The 19,649-nt window shown below is 26.3% G+C and overlaps 1 long non-coding RNA gene across 1 annotated transcript in view; it reads right to left on the bottom strand.

Moving 5' to 3' along the window:
* LOC129612250 (uncharacterized) overlaps positions 1 to 19,649 on the bottom strand; it is a 182,710-nt gene that overhangs the window by 91,496 nt on the left and 71,565 nt on the right. Inside the window, exon 2 of the long non-coding RNA XR_008697216.1 lies at positions 17,185 to 17,235. This is a non-coding gene — a long non-coding RNA (uncharacterized LOC129612250). The remainder of the gene's footprint in view (positions 1 to 17,184; positions 17,236 to 19,649) is intronic.

Below are 19,649 nucleotides of genomic sequence, written 5' to 3'. Positions count from 1 at the left end.
AAAGTATTTACTGGGCGAAAAAATATTATTAATGTATGGTACCGCCTTGTACAACTGTAACCGAGAATTTAGGAATTTTTTTGGAAAACATATTTGACTGTTCCGAATTTTGGTGCTCTGTTACGGAAGTAAGTGGTTTCTTTCAAAATCAAAATCGGTTGTCCGATAAATTTTTAATAACATGTAACGTAGCTACATCAAGGTCATAAATTCTCAAAAGGAACCTTACCATTACGTTTTCAGTAGCTCTTTCATTATATTGGAAAATATACAAGAAATTTCTTTGGAGAATAAATAGCTTGAAACATTAGTTTGCCTTTTTACTCAATTTACATTGACTTTTTTTAATACTCTTTATCTGACACCCTTTTTATATACCCTGCTTTATAGCAGAAACGTTGTGAGAAAAGCTGTGAATATACGCTCAACGCATTCATGCATGCAAGCAGGCCCCAATGACTTCATTCATTGTAATTTTTATTAATATGTAGCGGCATTTATAGCAAGTTTTATTGATCGTAGTTATAACAATATGAAAATACTAGTTACAGCACCAATTATAAAGTACGTCATACAATATTTATCAATAAATTCATTTAATACTCGTAATTCCACAATAGCTATTCTCTAAATAAATTATTTTAATTTTTATATTAGAAAAAAATTATTATGCATTAAGTGCGTAGTGTAGGTTAGAAGATGTAACACATGCTGTATACAATATGTACACATTATGTTTAAATTATTACGAAAACCAAAAAAGGAAACTAATATCCTTTCATATTATACAAAATTTCCATATATGTATACTTGATGTATAAAGATGTTACATGAAATATAAATTAATTTTAATAGGATTGCAATATTAACGAGGGCTGTTGTTGTATATGATAAACATGGCTGTAATATAAAATAAATTTTTTATTAAATTTAAATTACAAAAAAAAAAGAGGAATATAATTAAAATAAGAAGAACAAGCACGTTTCAAGTATGTATGAAATATATGCATATGTTTCTGTATTTCCCAAATATTTTAACCTTAACAAATTTATAAAGGTACAGATATTTTCTCGAAAAATCTAAAACATTTTGTACACTTTTCCATATAAGGACAATTATCCGGTTTCCTATATAGGGAAAAACAAAAAATTTTCGATATTCAAAAAATTTCAAAGTTTCATCTTCTGTTTACGTAAATTTTATGTCAAATTAATATGTCATTACGTTCAAATGTACTTCATATATGTCATTACGTTCAAATGTACTGCACACATAAAAAGTAAGTTCTAATAATTATTCTAATAGCAATTTATTATTTTTACTTACTTATTTTGGTCCTTTAACCTGAGAATTTATTATGAAATATATAAATGTACTTGAATATCTTTTTAAGTCAATAAAAAATTTGAAATTTTATTTTGTTAAGTAAAACAGGAACCAATTTCCTGAGGATTTTTCTCTTTGCTCTTCAATATTTTGTATTTTATAGAATCACATACAAAATTTGTATTCATGCAAGCAAATAAAATTAATAGACTCTTACGTAAGATTATTAGTGCCATTTTGTTTATACCTTAAAGTATATTAATTTAATTAAGTATAGTAACACTATAACTTACAAAAAATATAAATTTCAGAGGCAAATTTTTTATATATTTAAAATAAATATCAAATATTACGTGCTTATATTCAAATCTGGGTACAAATTATTATAATATACTAACACATATACAGATATTGCATGTTAAATTAAATGTTAACTTCTTACTGGGATTTAACAATAAAATTTGATGGTAAAATGAGCCTTTGTTATAAGCATTCATATATAATTTAATTAAATATAATGACGAGTTATTTTGCTTGTTAACATTTTATATATTATCAACAGAGGTGGAGTAGTTATGCTTGGCTCCATTTTCCGTGTATGATACGAAAAAAATTAATTTTGTTTTAATATTAATGGAATTACAATCACTTTCACACATTATTAATAATTATACAATATTAAATTTACTTCAATTATTAAAACCAATATAAATTTTTAAAATTTCCAAATATATTGAAAAAAAATATCGAATACTTGTAAAATTATTTATTCACATACAAGCAATTATTTTCAAAGGATTAAAATTTAAAATGAATTTTTTATATAAAACTTAAAATTTCAATAATATTTCAATTATTATTCACACCTGTTGGAATTAAATTTTTATATCATCATAAAATAATGAAATTAATTTTATTATTGATAAAATTTGCAAATTAACCATTGAATTTATTTTATATTGAAATTTTTCAAAACAATTTCAAAGTTTGAGTGTAAATAAGTTTGAGTACACTCTTAAATACAAAAAATTACTTAAAATTTATAAAAACAAAAAAAATAAAACCATTATTTTTGGAAATTAAATTAAAGTTTTTTTGCAATTATTAATTTATATGGTAAGTATTTTGACTATATTCGATCCATTATGATTTAAAGCCTAACCATATAGTTTTCTCCACCAAATAAAATTAAAAAATGTTTAAATGTACGATGTTTAAAATTTGCACTGCAATGAAGTGGGAAATAAATTATATTTTATTGAATTTTACTGATATACATGTAATTAACTATATAATTATAAGTATAACTCTGTTCAATAGTATACGTAGTAGATTGGTGCTTCTAAATTCCTCTAAGAAATATTTTGTATTAAGTTCAACGAGATTTAACAAGATCAAAGGTTTTCTTCACCCTACACGATCAAAGGCATTCAACGCTACCAAATTGGTTTATTTATGAAGCTCTAAAAGTCCTTTAATAGTTTTAAAATCGAAAGGAATTCCATATATTGCTATTCCAAACTCGTAAAAGCTGCAAAATTGTAAAAAGATTTGATATTAGTAAAGTACAGAAATAGTGATTTTAAAATTTCCTTATCATGAATTTTTTAATAATAAAATTAAAGACAAATATTATGGAAAAGATCTTAACGTTTTTGCTTATAACAGAATTAAAGAATGTAGGACCTATAGAACTTAATTATTAAATACAATTGCTAATATACATAAGAGGCATAAAAGTCTATAAAAAACTTACATTACAAAATTCTACATGCATATTATTTTTTTTTTGGGAAAAATTATGCATTTAGTCCTCGAAAATAATTTAAAAATTTGACAATAAAAGTACAAATCAGCCTGATGGCATACAATTACGAAATTATAATGATTTTCTTATTTTTTTGTTTTTTACATAATTGAATTTATTAAGAAGCTCTAACAAAAAAAATTGTACTATACAAACACAAAGAAGGATGGCAGCAATGACTCCTTCTTAAAATGATTGACTATGTAATACCCATTTAAAATCTTAATACAAAAAACAATCGAAAAGAAAACAATTTAATTTTCAATCATCGTTTAAGCTGTAAAGCATTCACTCTTCCACATAAATTAAAAGGATAATCGAATAATTTATTATTCATCGTTTGAAAATAAAAAAAAAATAAAAAATAAAAAAGGGAAAAATTAAAATCTGTCTAGCTACACTTATGTATAAAGGATGAAATTAATTTAAACAAATCTAAAAAAAAAAACAAAAAAGTCAAAATAAATTTAAATACATGTAAGAAGAAACAATTGAACTTGATGGAAATTCCTTCATGCAACTGCAGAACAGATGGATGACGTAATCAAAGGAACGAGTTTAAGGCAGAAAAATTAATTAAAAAATTTTTCTCCTCGAACTGGACTCGAACCAGTGACCTACCGCTTTCTAGGCGGACGCTCTACCAACTGAGCTACAGAGATATGAAGAAATTGCCGAAGAAATGTTCTTCACATTGCTTTATACTGTAATTCATATGATTATACGAGTACTAAGTGTTGTTTACATTGAGATTTCTTCGTATTCCTATTTTTTTTTTCTATTCCAAATTATAAAAGCATACGTAAAAGAAATAATTAAATACTAATATTTTGTACATTTATTCCGACAGATGGCTTTAATACATTTCAAAGAGTGAGAGGTATAAAATATCAAATTCTCGATATTTAAAATTTCTAAGTTAGTGTTTATTCTATAATAAAAACTATTGTATTATTGTATAACAATTATAATTAATGCTTGGGGCGAATTTTGGTATTCCTTTATGATAATATAACTTTCATATATTAACAAATAAAATATTGAATATATTACATGCAATAAAATGATACACTCGGTATCATAACACAAGAACTGAACGTAATTTATCGAAAGAATATAGATATTTCGAATATTGAATTTATATGCCTCTCTTAAAAAATAGATTCGGTATTCACTTTAAGTTTAACCGAAAAACAATTCACAATTGAATGTGAAATTGAGTTTATAAATTTAAACTCTTGTTAAAATCGCTCTTGTAGTGCTCTCATAACAATACCATGTGTTTGTGAGTTTTTCTAAATATTTAATTTTACACGTATACAAAACATAATCATAATATGTCAAACTGTCATAATTTCATCTTATACATATACCAGTTATAATATAAACAGCATAAAAATTTGTAACTACAATATTCTTGTGTAACATGCACAAGTATATTGCTATTTCTCTTGTGCATTGTAACTTAAAACTGTAAACGAGTATCCCATCATATTGAAGTACATACATATACTTATATGTGTAGTAGTTTGTTTTATGAGTAAAATATTTTAAATCGTCAAATTAAACAGAAAATTTTATTTATATGTATACATTTTAATGTAGTACAGGGTGGTTTAATATTAAACTTGAATAGAATAAGGTATTCTTAAAATCAAACGCAATTGAACCGGAATAATAAGAAGACTTTAGGACATTGTGTTGCTTTTCCCACTTATAGATGTTGGCTAGATATTGAAGTGTCCCTTAGCCAGAATCAACAGAACATTCAATAGTTCGAAATAAGAATAATTTATATTACGATATGAATGTGTGTTTGGAACTATCAGTGATGATTAGAGAAGACTCAAATCAAAATTTATTCGCTTCTGAGGAATATGACAAATTTTGAAGGCTTTTTTCTTTCAATCTACAATCATTTTTGCGATTTCTGAAGAAAACTCAAGGTGAATAACGTAGGTAGAACTGAAAACTTTTTGAATTTGAATTTTTTGCAGAAAAAATTTCCTGTTTCCAATAAAATTATGCCGCTTACCCCTATAAAACGAAAAATTCCAAAATTAAAATACAACTCTCTTCATTCTATAAATTTTTTTACTTCTCATTTCAAAAATAACAGTTCATTTTTTTCTATTTTTACTTTGTTTTGTGCGAAATGGTGAAAAGGACACTTTTCTTCAATTCCTTGTATGTATTGAAGCCACGTGCTCTTTATTTTATGTAGTTCATTTGTTATTTAAACTGAACAAAACAAAAAAAGTCTACACGTATAAAAATAAAGAGAAAAAAAATTTCTTATAATTTGTCTTTACGACACACCACTAAATAGACTTCGTATATAACACAAAGAATTTGAAGTTGTGCGACACAAAGGATCCTTTTAACAGTACATATATCACACAAGGATTTAATGATGAAAATTAATGGTTCTGAAGAAAAATATGTTTAAGTTACGTATTTAAAATTATTTTAAAATTTAAAAAGTTTAAAATTTTTAAAAAGAGAAAAAATTTGAAAATGTTCTCTTTGATTTTTACGAGATTTTAAATTTAACAATAATTATTGTTTTGGTATAAAATTTTCTGACAATCTTGTAGTCATAAAATAACAATTAAATTATAATTTTAAGCAGAATGTTTTTTTGACCTTTGGAGGCTAGAGTTAAATTAGAGGGTGAATGTTAGATTTAAAGTAACAAAAAAAATTTTACATTTTAAATTTATTCTATAAAAACTTTGAAATTATTGCATTGAATATTAAATTTCAAAGATTCACCATGGTTGTCTTGTTTTGTCTTGGTTAACGTATAATGAGAGAGCACCTTATTAAGATAATGTTTACAAAATTTTGGGGTGAAATAGAAAAAAACCTTAGTACAGACCTTCTACTGTTACTTGTTGATTTAATATCATGTGACTGCTCAGCTCTAACTCACAAATGTATAGAAATGCTATACTAATATAAATTTGCTGGGGAAAAGGCTCAACAGAATCTTACAATAACCCTTTTCATTTAATCAATGTGGTGAGGATCCAGAACATATTGTAGAAGATGAGTCACATTTAAACTGTGTACAATAGATTCACGTGAAACTGGCTGCATTATTGCCTCAATACAAAACCTTGAATTTAAGCTCCGGATATGTTTAAATAAAGAAACACATTATATTATTACAAGTTTTACCCAATCCAGTGTTAAACTCATAACAAACTATCCTTATTTTATGTTTTAATTTACTTAAAATAATTAATTAATAAAAAAATTTAAATGATACCAGTAAAACAATTTTATTGTGAATTTTAATTAATTGTATAGTCATTGTATCGCATTATGTCATAATATCAAAAGGCAAACTGCACCCACAACTCGTATTGTGGGTAGTAATAATGGACTAATTTGTACACATAGCCATGAATAAAACATGTTGGTCAACTTAACACTTTATGTTAATTATTTTTAATATTATTATTGTGCCCAATATAAATATTACGAACTTGCATATACACAATAATTTGTTACTGAGTAATTTTAATTGTAAAGCGGGCTATTTATTTAATTATTTTGGAATATTTTGGAATGTTAAAATAAATTACAAAGATAACATATGCATGAATTTGTGTTATGGTTAATTAAAATTTTAATAAAATGCTAATTATGAAACAATTGTGTTTATTATAGTAAAAATTTACTTATGGGACCTATAAAATCTTAAAATTATTACGATATTTTTAATTACACACTATAAGTTTTTTGCATGGTCTTCACCATTTGCTCGAAAATTATTTATTAATTTTTATTTAAATTATTTTTTTTAATGATTTAATAAACAATCGCATGAAATAATTTTCGATATTCAACCTTTTTTCTTTTTTCTACTAGGTGAAAAAATTTCGAAAGACGAAGAAGGACGGCGCTACCAGCCTTTTTACTCCAACAGTGGGGAAGCTTGACTCCTAACCTAAAAATTCACCAAAACCCTGAACGGATAAAACTGGTCCTACAGACTAACCTCTGCGCTAACATGGTTTTTCAGTACAGGAATTAAATACCTTCCATAAGGAAATTGGTATCTTGTGTTAAATCGAAAGGTCTTGTTCGTTTAAGTCTTTCTGTCATAACGTCATTGTCTAGTAGCCGAGTTGCTTCCATATTTACATGCTGTTCTAGACGAGCCCTGTGCCTTTCTAGCACAACTCCTAATTTACAACCAAAGGAAACCCTAAGTCGCTGTGGAAGACACCGTTATGTATATACCATGGCGTATTTACCATGCCCCGTAGAACTTTATTCTGGAAGGTTTGAATTTTGTTAATGTGAGTCTTCTTGGCACAACCCCACAGTTGAATGCCATATCGCCATATTGGTTTAATGATTTGGTTTGGTTTAATGATCAATATCTTATTATTAATTGCTAAATTGGACTTACGACCTAGGAGCCAATAATTTTCTCTATATTTATTTTCTTATTCTATATGTTTCTTCTTTATATTCTTTTTCCACCTTAGCTTGACATCTAAAGCCATTCCTTGGTATTTTTTTGGGTTTTGGATTGCTGCGTTCGTTTCATTTAAGTAAATTTGTGATGGATTCACTATTTTCCGATTGGCGAAGTTTATGTTAACCGATTTTATATTCACCATAATGTTAAATGATGCTTACTTTCTATCTTATTTTATTTATTAGCTAAATTAAGGCAGCATTAAATTTAAAATCCTAAAACCTGGTTTTCCCTTCATATATACCCGCATAACTCTCAATGGCATCTACAATAGAGCATTGTTATCCTATTTTTCAACTTCCACAAGTCATTTGTATTACTTTTGATATTTTTAAATAATGCTTTTTATTTGCTTTTCATTCCTCTTCCCATAAATTAAATTTTAAGGATAATATTATTTTTGTTATTTAACACTCATCTTAAAATATTAAGGATATGATAATTTTCGAATCAGAATTTATGATTTTGATTGGGTCTAAAGTATAATAGTATTAAAATATCATAAAAAAATATTTTAAAAATGGAAATTTACTATTCGGAAAAGCCGTAAAACCACTTAATAGAAAAGTAGATAAACATCATAAATGAATAAAATGGATGGCGCCTCAGGAATAGAGGCGAAGAGGATATTTGTATATAGGAAAAAATTATTTTTGAAACCATAAAACAAAATATTGATTTAAGTATTTTATAAATTATAAACAAAATAGTAAAAAATCGGGGGGGGTCTAGTGAAGTTAAATTTACATATTAAATAGGGAAAAAAAATTTTCATTTTTATTTCCAATTACTTGTTTTTGGCCCTGCAAATTTACTGAGTAATTTCAATGTTATTTTCGAAAACAAAATTTTATAATTTAAAAGCATAGAAGGCGACCGGAGTTCATTAGTAGCAATAACTAAATTAATTCTCTGACGAATTTCTTCTTTTGATCTATATCATTTTTGTTTACTGTACGTTTAACACGAAGCCATAAACCAGATTGAATTACTTATAAATTCTAAAATTTTAGGATGAAATACAAAATGTATGCGTATAATTTTTAAATTAATTTTCCATTGCATCTTTTAAAACCCATAATTTTTTCCATGAAATTATTACTTTATATTTTTAATTGGAAATAATTGTTTTAACTTTACAATAAACACAATTTCTTTGAGCTTAATACTCTTATTAACTTATTACATATTTATACCCGTACGAACTTATGTTCGGTGAGCATTATAAATTTGCCTTACCGTTTGTAATGCTCAGAAATAATGGTCTGAGATACAGACATAATTATATGTTTTTGATTTGCATACTCGTATATGGAGATCCGGCGCTGAATAGATGTCGAATTTTGAGTCGATTTAATTAAGTTGAGTTCACCAAATTCTCACAAATGATTTATTATAGTAAATACCAGAACCTTATTTAAATTGGCTGTGATCGAGGTAGTTGTTTACATAACTGCCATACAACTTCAAAAGTTATTTGGAATTATCACAAAAATGATTGAATTTATAATATTAAAATTTCGGGTGAACAAGTATATTGTTGGAACTGTTATCTGTGATATAAATCAATGAAATTATTTGACTCTTTGTAGTTGCTGCCATACAACTTCAACGTAGTTGGTTTGTTAGGGAGGGAACCTCAACACTGTCACCCAGCACTATAAGCCAGTATAATGCCCATCAGGATCCCCTCCAACACACACCCGTCTATTTGAATCCATTGAAATTCCTTGAAAAAGTTCAGCAGATCACCGACAGACGCACCCCAGAACTCTTCAAATTCGTCGAACCGATATCCTACCAAAAAGCGTTCCCTCTTCCACACCAGAGTGGGGCGCTTGCATAACCAACTTCAACAGTTCTTTATTAATATCTTAGAAACTATGGAAATTACCACAACGATCATCGCCCGTAAGATAACAAGCTCGTACGGGTATCACAGAGTTGGCATGATCTACTTTATTTTTTCTCGTTTAATTATTAAAAATATATAAAAACTTAAAAAATGAAAAATATTTTTACATAAACATAACAATCTTTATATTACAATTAAATCTTTTAAAAATCCTGCTAAAGCATAATTTTTCTAAAGAATCCATTTAAAAATTACAATGTTATCATTATTTTTCTGATATTTGTTTTGATTTATAAATTTTACATAAATATTATATTTTTACTATGAAATATATGAAATTTGAAGGAATAAATTCCAGTGGCGTGGTTGCAAAAAAATAAATGATAAGGCAAATTCAAACTATTCATTTAATTTGAGAGTTTAAAATGTATTCAATAAGAAACATAAAAGAGAAGAGAATTAAGAGAGAAAATATCGGTCTCCTTTCCAAATTTGCACAAATAGTTGCCGTGTCATTTATATGGAGTTGTGTTGTGTGTGACTCGCAAAAGCCATTTTTTAAATATTTTAGAACAAAAAAAGAGCGTTCTTTAGAACTAGAAGAGCGTTAGTTAAAGAGTTAAAATTGTCTTGAAAATGAGAGAATTATTTCAAATTTATCACTTTTTCCTATATTGTTCTCTCTCAAATATAATAAAATATAAAATTTGAACTACACGTAAATTTTTACTTCACATCCGTGTGATGGTAATGGTATTGTTTGTAGAGAAAAATGAGAATGCGATTTAATTTACATTTGAAGCAAATGAGATTTGTTTTTGCAGTTTATTCTCTGTATCAGTGCCGGATCTATAATATGTGCAAAGTAAGCATTTGCAATCAACGGAACGGAATGACGGAAAACTACGTGTTCTCCGAAAATTTTTTTTAATTGTATTTAAAGTGTAATTAACTTGATATGTATCTATTCCATTCTTCATACTATATTCTATTGATATTTTCCATTCTTCATACTAAAAATTAACTTAAACGGAAAATACGATTTATAAATAAAGTAATATGAAATTGTAAGAATTATTGTAATAAATTGCAATGTAATTTTCTTGTCTTACATTCTATACGCCCATGCACAAACGTATGTGTTGTATACAATATGTTACTTTGTAAAAAATTAAAAAGTAAAGAGTGTTTTTGCGTATGTCAAATGTAACTTTTGCGGAAAAGGATTGCAATAATAAACAAAACTGCGAAATATACGAAATTTTCTATTGAACACAATAATAATTAATGTATGTAGATATGTATTTATTTCCGGTATAACATATTCGAATAATATTAAAATAAATAATTCGTTTATTTATTAACTATACAAAGCGTCGAAAGTACAATAATTGGAATTGCAAATTAATAAAAAAGTTTAAAAAATTGTAAAAATTTATTGGTTCCGAAAAGGTCATTGAGATATCACGTTAAAAGTTTGGAAATAAAAACATAATAGAGTCTGAGGGTAGTATGGCGTAAGCGTTGAAGATTTGCAAAAGGCTAGAAATACATAAAAGGATGTTCATCTATACCCAAGATTCTAAATCTTCAAAATTATTTTACTTATAATTCAGTGAGTACAAGGGCGGCTGGAATTGTTCTCGTCTTGAGGGACAAGAAGGATTGTAAAAGCCGATACTGATTATATTTACCTATGTTTATAAGGCGCCTTTGAGGTGGAAACTATGACAGTACTTAAGCTTACGGAGTAAACTTCTATTAAATAGGTATATCACCATTTTTGACTACGGGTACCCAAAGTAGGGGTTTTAGGATTTACTCTTTTGAAAAGAGTAGATCCTATTTCTGAGGCTGTACAGGTACGGCTTTCCAAAAATTTTTTTTTTAAAACAGAGCTATCTTGTGTTACTTTGCGACTTTCGGGAAGACGGATAAAAAAGAAACACACTGATTTATATGGCGACCACTAAAGTAATTTAAAAAAATAAAAAAGACAAGGAAATTAAAAACAAAGCAGTAAAGCCCTACGGGTGGATACTCGCTTGTACCGAGTCATAGGAACAACTTTGACCATGCGAAAATATGACAACAACCTTCATATTTACTAATGTATAACGTTTAATTGATATGTTAATGGGAAATTATTGCTTGGATAGGATAGCCAAGAATTTTGAGAGAGAGAAGGGTTTTACTTTCCCTGGATGCGATAGTTCTCATGAATGTATTCTATTTTTAAATTTTACGCTATGCAGGCATTTTTACTTCTACATAGCCAATCAGTCATGTAAAATAAAAATATTCACTTTTTTATTTCTTAAAATCGATAATCAACTAAAGCCTCCATATTTAAAAAATTTAAAGATGACAAAATTAATAAAATTAACAAAAATATGAAAAAGGACTTTAATAGACTTTTGTGATTTAAGAATTCTATTTGAAAATTTATTTATTTTTACACACATTTACACACATTTTGTATTCATTAAAATTCCAGCCTACTATATATTGGAAAAAATGTGATGAAACCATGAAATTAAAATTCAAGTGCACGTGGTTTTGAAATTTATACAAGTTTTTGATTTATAACGCTTCATGTGATCTTTTAGTTTATTGAACTTTTATTATGATGCCTCTCTTAATAAAATTTCAATGATGATAATAAATTTGTTAAAAAGAATCATCATTAATAATATTGAAAATCTTATTTTATGTTAGTAAATGTGTCAAGCTTATGAATTCATGCCTCCTTTCTGTGTATATGAGAAAAAAAAACCTTTGTCAAAAATCTTCTTCTATTTTCTCTACTTTCTGTAACTTTAAAATCATTTAAAATGAAAGGAATAAAATGTGATTTGTATTCTAGTCTCAAAATTTCTAAATTTATTTTTTTAATATAAATCTAAAATAGTATCTAAAAAAAAAAATCCAATATAAAATATCTGCGCCCATTTTTTTCAAACTGCGTTACTGTTAAGATACGAAACTTTTTATTTTTAGCATGAACGATTTTTTTTTTTGTCATACTTAGTTAAACACAACTTTGGTTTTCAAATTGTGAAGTCTCTGAGTCTTAATTAAATTTAAAATTAAAGTTGAGAAGAATTTCGTGAGAATTTTTTTTTTTGAATTTGCCCCAAAATTTCTCCGACTACACTTGGAAAGTAGTCACTGTTTCAATTTAAAAGTTTTTCTATGCAAAATTTTCTTGTAGTTCAATTTATGGCTGAAATAATTTTCTATTAAAAGAAAATAATTGTTCCAACACGTTTATAGAGTAACAGAGTTGGTGACTGCAAAATATTTGACCTTTATTACATTCGGGTGAATGGGTGGAAAAAAAATTCATAAAAATTCGATTGGGGCTAAAATATTTTCAGAACATTTTAAAGTTAGCTAGAAAATTTTTATTATTTTTTTTTTACCTATATTTTTTTTCCAATTCTCGTTGTTTTCCTGACTCTTACAGTTACATTAGAACTAGATTTTTTTTTTATATAAAATTTAAAAAATTTCATTGAAATTTCTTTCGAAAATTTTTTATTTATTCACATGACTTGAAAACTTACAATTCAATTAGGAAAAAAAACTTGAATTCTATTTGTAATTGAGGTTACAAAAACAAAAAAAAAATCTGATGTGGTCAGTACATAACCGACCGCAATATATATTGGCTAGTCTAGCGAAAGTGTTTATGAAAATGCCTTTTAAATGCTACTTTCCAATTTTAAGATAGTTAGTAAGTTTTAGTTAACATTTCTCTAAAAATGTAAATTTCGCTCTTAATGGAGTTTCACTTTGCGCCATCCGGATTCCCTGTTCACCAGAATAGAACACTAAGAACCAGAATTTAAGTTTCAAGGAATTTCATCAATTAATTCCGTAGATATGAGCTAAAATGTAAAATCGCGCCGGAAAAAGGTTCAGTTCTCGATGCCGCACATATCCCAAAAGTTGATCAATCCGTGACATAGCCGAAATAAATTCACATATAAAACTTCATCGAAATTGGTTTAGCCGACCCTTAGATACACTCGTGTACATACAAATAGATACACAGACCAGCCGACTGACATTTCTCTAAAAATAGTTTATTTACCTTTTCCTATCATAAAGAAGTGCATTTCTACGAAAAACTAAACATCCGAAATTTGGTGTCTTCACAAAACCTCTCTTATTTTATGCAATGCAGTCGGTAAAAAATTAAAAAAAAAGCACAAGATTTTCACAAGAATAAATTCTTTACAAAAAATTTAAAGGAAGTACAAAAAGATGACAAAACAAATAAATCAAACGAAATCATATAGTATAAGTATACGATGAAATAAAAAGTGTAAACTGTGAAATCTCTAACATTGGCTTTTAACAAAAAAAATAAAAATTAAACAGAAGAAAAAACGGAAGGACAAAAGCGTCATAAAAACGTGCCAAAATATCTTGGTAACAATAAAAGATGAATAAAATAAAGAAGACGGTAAAATAAGTTTAAAGAACTTTAGGATAACTTGAAGGGTACTTATAAGCAGAACGGCTAATTATAAGAACGGAAGCCCTTTGGGTGAATAACGATATTCTGTCTATATGAGTACTTCCATTGTGAAGAATATTTTTAAAATTTTTTTTTTTTTTGTTATTCAAGAAGGCATTCGATGAGTTCCATTCGTAATTAATGTCCGGTTCGCTCAATAGGTGGTGTAAAGTGTATTTATGTTTTCCAAAATGACGTCCGTTTTTTTCATTTGAAAGTTATTTTAAATTTCATCATGCTCACATCAAATATTATCAATTTCTTACTTATTCAGAAATTTTCTAATATAGAGGCAATAAGTGTGTATAGCAAATAGAGTAACAAATTTATAATACACTAAATATGAGAAAATAAATCAAATTCGTGTAAATTGAATGGTGAATGGTTCTTTTCTTTATAAGATTTCACACTTCATACTTTCAAAAGAATGAAAAGAGAAAAAAGGTAAAGAATAAAAAATTTTCTTTTCTGCATTTTAAATTAATTTCTTTAGTGAGAATTTTTTTTTTTTTCATTCAGTAGGACGAAATTGTAGAGAAAATCGCAAAATTTTTTTTCAATAATTTTTCCACTAAGTTTCTTTCAACTTCCTCTTAGTATGTACCAGAGTTTTAACTATAAATAAAAGTATTGAATAAATAATTCCGAAATGTTTTGAATTGAATTGGGAAATTTGTAGATTTCCTTAATTTTATTTTATCAAAATAAAATTAATTTTTATTAAAGGCAAAATTGTTTTTCATTTTCTCGAGTTCAAGTTTACATTTTCAAAATGATGCAATAGCTTTAATCCAAATTTTATAAAAATTCTGAAAAAAATTAAAGCTATTCACAAAAAAAAATCAATATTCACAAAAAATCATAAGAAAGCCAAGATGAGGTGCTAATTCAAAATGTAGAAATTATTCCCTTACTGGTATTTTGAAAAAAAACTGGCCATTCTACAGCAGGAATCCGTCCGTATGCGTTAAAATATTTCAACACAAATGGTATTTATACAAGTACAGCGGAATGTAAAATTTTAACACGGAATGTTACAAAATCCTTTAAAACGTCGTTAAAACAATATGTTCTGGAGGAAATTTTATTGACCCAGGATTACTTAGTCCTTTTTGATATCCAAAACCGGTTTAGCGCTTTTTCCTTATTCCTTATTTTGATTGTGTTAGGACTGATTATTTTTTCGATTCTAGAAAATTTTTAAAATTTTTAAATAGTAAGCGAGTGTCTGATTAAGCGTGAACCAAACCTGAATTTGTTAATCTAAAGCATGATTATCAGTCGTCTCTCCAAATTCATGGTCAGACTTCAAGTGACCCTGTTGTTATATCAAACTTTTTTTGTTTCTCATTTCCCTAGCAGTTTTGCGACTGGTAGGGGGTTTTTCTGTTGATCTTATTTTGAGTTGCTGTTGGGGGAATTTTCGAGTTCTACTATAATTTTTAATCATGTAAACTATTATACTAAATGTTGTTACAAAGTCTGACGTATAGATATAAAATTTTTATAAAATTGTTTTTGAATAATTAAATTTCAAAAGTCATTCGCCGGAAAGTCTGATTTTTTGCGCTTATCCGAAACAAACATTTAACTGCTGACGTTATACTAATTTAATTTTTGTCACTTAACAACATTAAAATTTATTTATTTTTTTTTTGATGTTGTACTCGTATTAGAAACGATCATTAGAGCAGAATATTTTAATGATAAAAAAGGTTATTTTCATTATAATGAAAACATCCTCAATATATGCAATATAATATAATTTCTAAAAATAAAATCAATTTCATAGAATTTTGATAATATAATCAAACCTAGCTAGGAAAATTTATTAAAAATGCGGAAATAGCTACACATGTGTGTAAAGATAAAAAATTAAAAGAATGCGTAATGAATTTCCAAATTATTTAAAATATTGATATTTTAATATAACAATATTATGTATAACAAAATATACGAATATATTGTATAAAAGTACTTTTGTTATACATTAAATAAATTATATAACGTATTTAAGCTTAGTAATCTAATAAAATGTCAAAAATATCACATGTTTTTGTGTTGTTTTTTTACAAGAAATTGTTTTTTAATATTTTTTTTTTCATATTTTGTTCTCTTTATTTTTCACATACATACGTACGTAGTACATTAATGCTCTCTATATTAAGGAAATTTATGCCTAATACAGGCATGTCAATTACAGAGATAAAATGCTGAAAAAGGCATATTATCCTAAAGAAGAAAAAAAGAGAAAAAGAGAAAAAATTTGAATTTCAGTTGCTCTTCTTTTTTTTTTTGATTGTGAATTTCACAATGCCCGGATGTTGACTAGGCATATTTAAATTTATTAAGAAGAGAAAAAACAATTTTGTTTTTTTTTTTGGTTTTTTGAATTTATGCATGTAATTACGCAAGTTAAATTAAAAATATATTTTTTAAAAAGAATTTTATAAAAATTTCTTGATAAATTTTACAAGATTGTGTGGTAATCTTTGTAAAAATATTAAATATACTTGCCTTAAGCGGGTTATGAAGAAACCAATATAAAATTAGTAAATTTACTTATAGAATTTCTAGATGCTTTAGGCAATTTTCAATTTTATTGTGGCAACGCTATCCAGTAGAGATCTGATAATAAGATTTAAAACTGCATATATTCATATTCTAACTCGTTGAATTCTGAGCCGATCAGGATATGTTTGCTTATTGCTTATCTGAACTTCATTTAATATTCTCGAGCTATCTCGAATTATCGTATTTAAGCTAGTTAGAATAATTGCCGTACTAATCGCAAATTTAACTTCTTGCACTGACATTTACTACAAAAGTTGAGATTCTTTAATTATTACAGAAAGGTACGTACCTAAATAAATATACCTACATACATATGATGTATATAATGGAAATATATTCTTTTTTTTTTCATCCAACTTAAGCACATCCACACTTTTCCTCGTACAAGTAAAATATAAATTTTTAAATGGATAAAATTAATAAATTTTGTCTTAATTTCACTTTTAATTTTTTAATTTTTGTAATATTTAAGATTAAAAAGTTTTTCTGAAAAAACCATTAGACCCGAGTTACACGTAAAAAAAATTAGTTTAAATTAAATTTTTAATTTTTATTTTTGTTCTAATATTGAATATAAAAAATTAAAATTACTTACCAATTTTAAATGTTGAAATTTTTGGAGCAGTATAATAAAGAAGAGAACAGCCTGAAAAAAGAAAGAGAAAAAATAATATTGTTACTAAATTAAAGTTGAATAATTATAATGAACGTATGTTCGAAGGGTATTATAAATTTGAAACGCTTGGAATACCGTTCGAAATGCTAAGAAATAATGAACTGATAGGCATAGATGAAGACTGAGGTATAGATAAGTTGGACAGCTGCTGTACAAATTTTAATTCTGAAATTTTGCTTTAACAAATGATGAAATGTGGCCACATTAAAAATTTTGAGATTGTATGAGTTAATGTGAAAAAATTTTGCACGACCTTGGCAAAAAATGAAAAATTTTTTGGAAATTTTTTATAATTTTGCACGACCTTGGCAAAAAATGAAAAATATTTTGGAAATTTATTAAAATTTTGCACGACCCATACATAAACAAATTCTACCATTAAGTTAGATGCCATTGAAACTACCATTGAAATTTTTAAAACATTTCTTCCCAAATTAATTTGCAAAAAAAAAAAATTTTAAGAGTAAAAATACTTGGAATTTACCAGAAATTAAAGAAACTTATTAAATAATTATTTTTATTAATATTTTACGAATTCGATGATGATTTTGGAAATCAGGGAGGTTTTCTGACACCGTTTGCTAGTGCTACTCGTATATCACGGAAAATGGCTTTTATCGTATTTAAAACAATTTCTAAAAAGAAAATGAATGGTTTTCTTTGGTAACTCCATTCGTCATTGCTTTTAAAAGGAACCCCTAAATTACTTTAATTTTCTCATTTCAAAACTCTAGAACTTGATAACAATTTTTTATGAATTTAGAAATTCGGTATCGTATACAGTTTCAATATGAGTGATCGAAAATTTAAATACAAATTATGAACGATTATCGGATCCACCCTGTGATCGGTTCTATGACCCTAATTGCTTTTTCATAAAATAAAATGTAGGCAAACAACATTATTCTGCGTTTTATGAAATAAAGTGTTATTTGAAAAATTCTAAAATCTATCGACTTTACGTTTACAAAAATAAATCATGTACGTTTGACATTGTCACGTATGACACTCAATGAAATTATCTAAATTTTCATATTATATACAATACGCATATCCTTTTACAACAAGAAAATGTTAAGGCTATAATAGACAATTGGAAAACACATTGATAACCTATTTTAATAATTTATTCACGAATAATAATAATAATGGAATACACACAAATATTTTGTAAATTTTCCAATACTCTTCAATAAAAAAATATTTTAGACTCGTACTTCATCTTGAAAAATATTTTCATTTTATGTGCAAAAATAAAACTGCCATAAATCCCAATTTCTTTCATTTTAATATTGGTCTAGATTTACTATAATTTTTATATATCGTATATTGTAGGTTCTATGTACACATGTATTGTTTCCGTTTTTAATCCTTATACAAAATATTTTTATAATCCTTGATCTTGTTACTAGAATAATTTGTTAAAAAATTTTATTAAAAATCTTTTGATTTAATTATCGTATACTTCAATAGTTTAACCAAATTTTCAATAAACTACAAATAATTTTTTTATTTTGCAATAGTGGTTTCAATGATTTCGAATAATATAATTTTTAAGTATTCTTTAAAAATTTAAATATACGGTATATATACTTAATAATATGTAAATATAAATATTTAAAATCGGGAAAACCAAAATAAATTAATTAAAAATTAAAATTATAAAGTGTGTATATGGGTGTTTATGGTTTTCTATATAAAAAAAAATTGAGTATATGAAAATTAATTGTTTGTTAGCCACGAGCAGAATAACTATAAAAATTTTAATATAAATAACCTAAAAATCCCAAAATATTAAAACACCAAAAATTATTTTTCATTTTAATCACACTAAACTAATTTTATATAAATAGTCGATGCAGAAGGCGAAAAAATTTAAATATAAAATTTCAATTTCATTAATTTATAAATGAAATTCAAAACTATTTAAAAATCTGATTGATATCAGAAACGGATAGAGTCGAACGCATTTAATTCTGTTATATTTGTATAAGCGAATGTAATTCTAAGGGTTCAGGCAGACATGTAATTTTTAGTTTTGCAATTACTGCTTGATTGTAAAATTCTTGCTGAACATTTAAACATCTAAGCTACTGCTTTTGGCAACTAAAAATAACTAAAAATTGCAATCAAACTGTTTGATTCTATAATTTCATGCGATCATACAGTTGCAAGTGTGCGTACTTGAATATATTCCTATGGAATATAAATAAGCAATCAAACAGTTGAAAACCTAAAAATTGAATGTCTGCAAACTAATTAACAGAATTTTGTGGAATTTATTATTAGATTTCGGTTTAATAATGAAACTAATTAACAAACATTGAGGCAAAATCTGATTCCCAGAAAGAACCAAAGAACCAAATTTGAATTTTCTACGTTAA

Source organism: Condylostylus longicornis, unplaced genomic scaffold, assembly GCF_029603195.1.
Source record: "Condylostylus longicornis isolate FDR11 unplaced genomic scaffold, ASM2960319v2 ptg000064l, whole genome shotgun sequence".
NCBI lineage: Eukaryota > Metazoa > Arthropoda > Insecta > Diptera > Dolichopodidae > Condylostylus > Condylostylus longicornis.
This window is presented reverse-complemented; position numbering and strand designations above follow the sequence as displayed.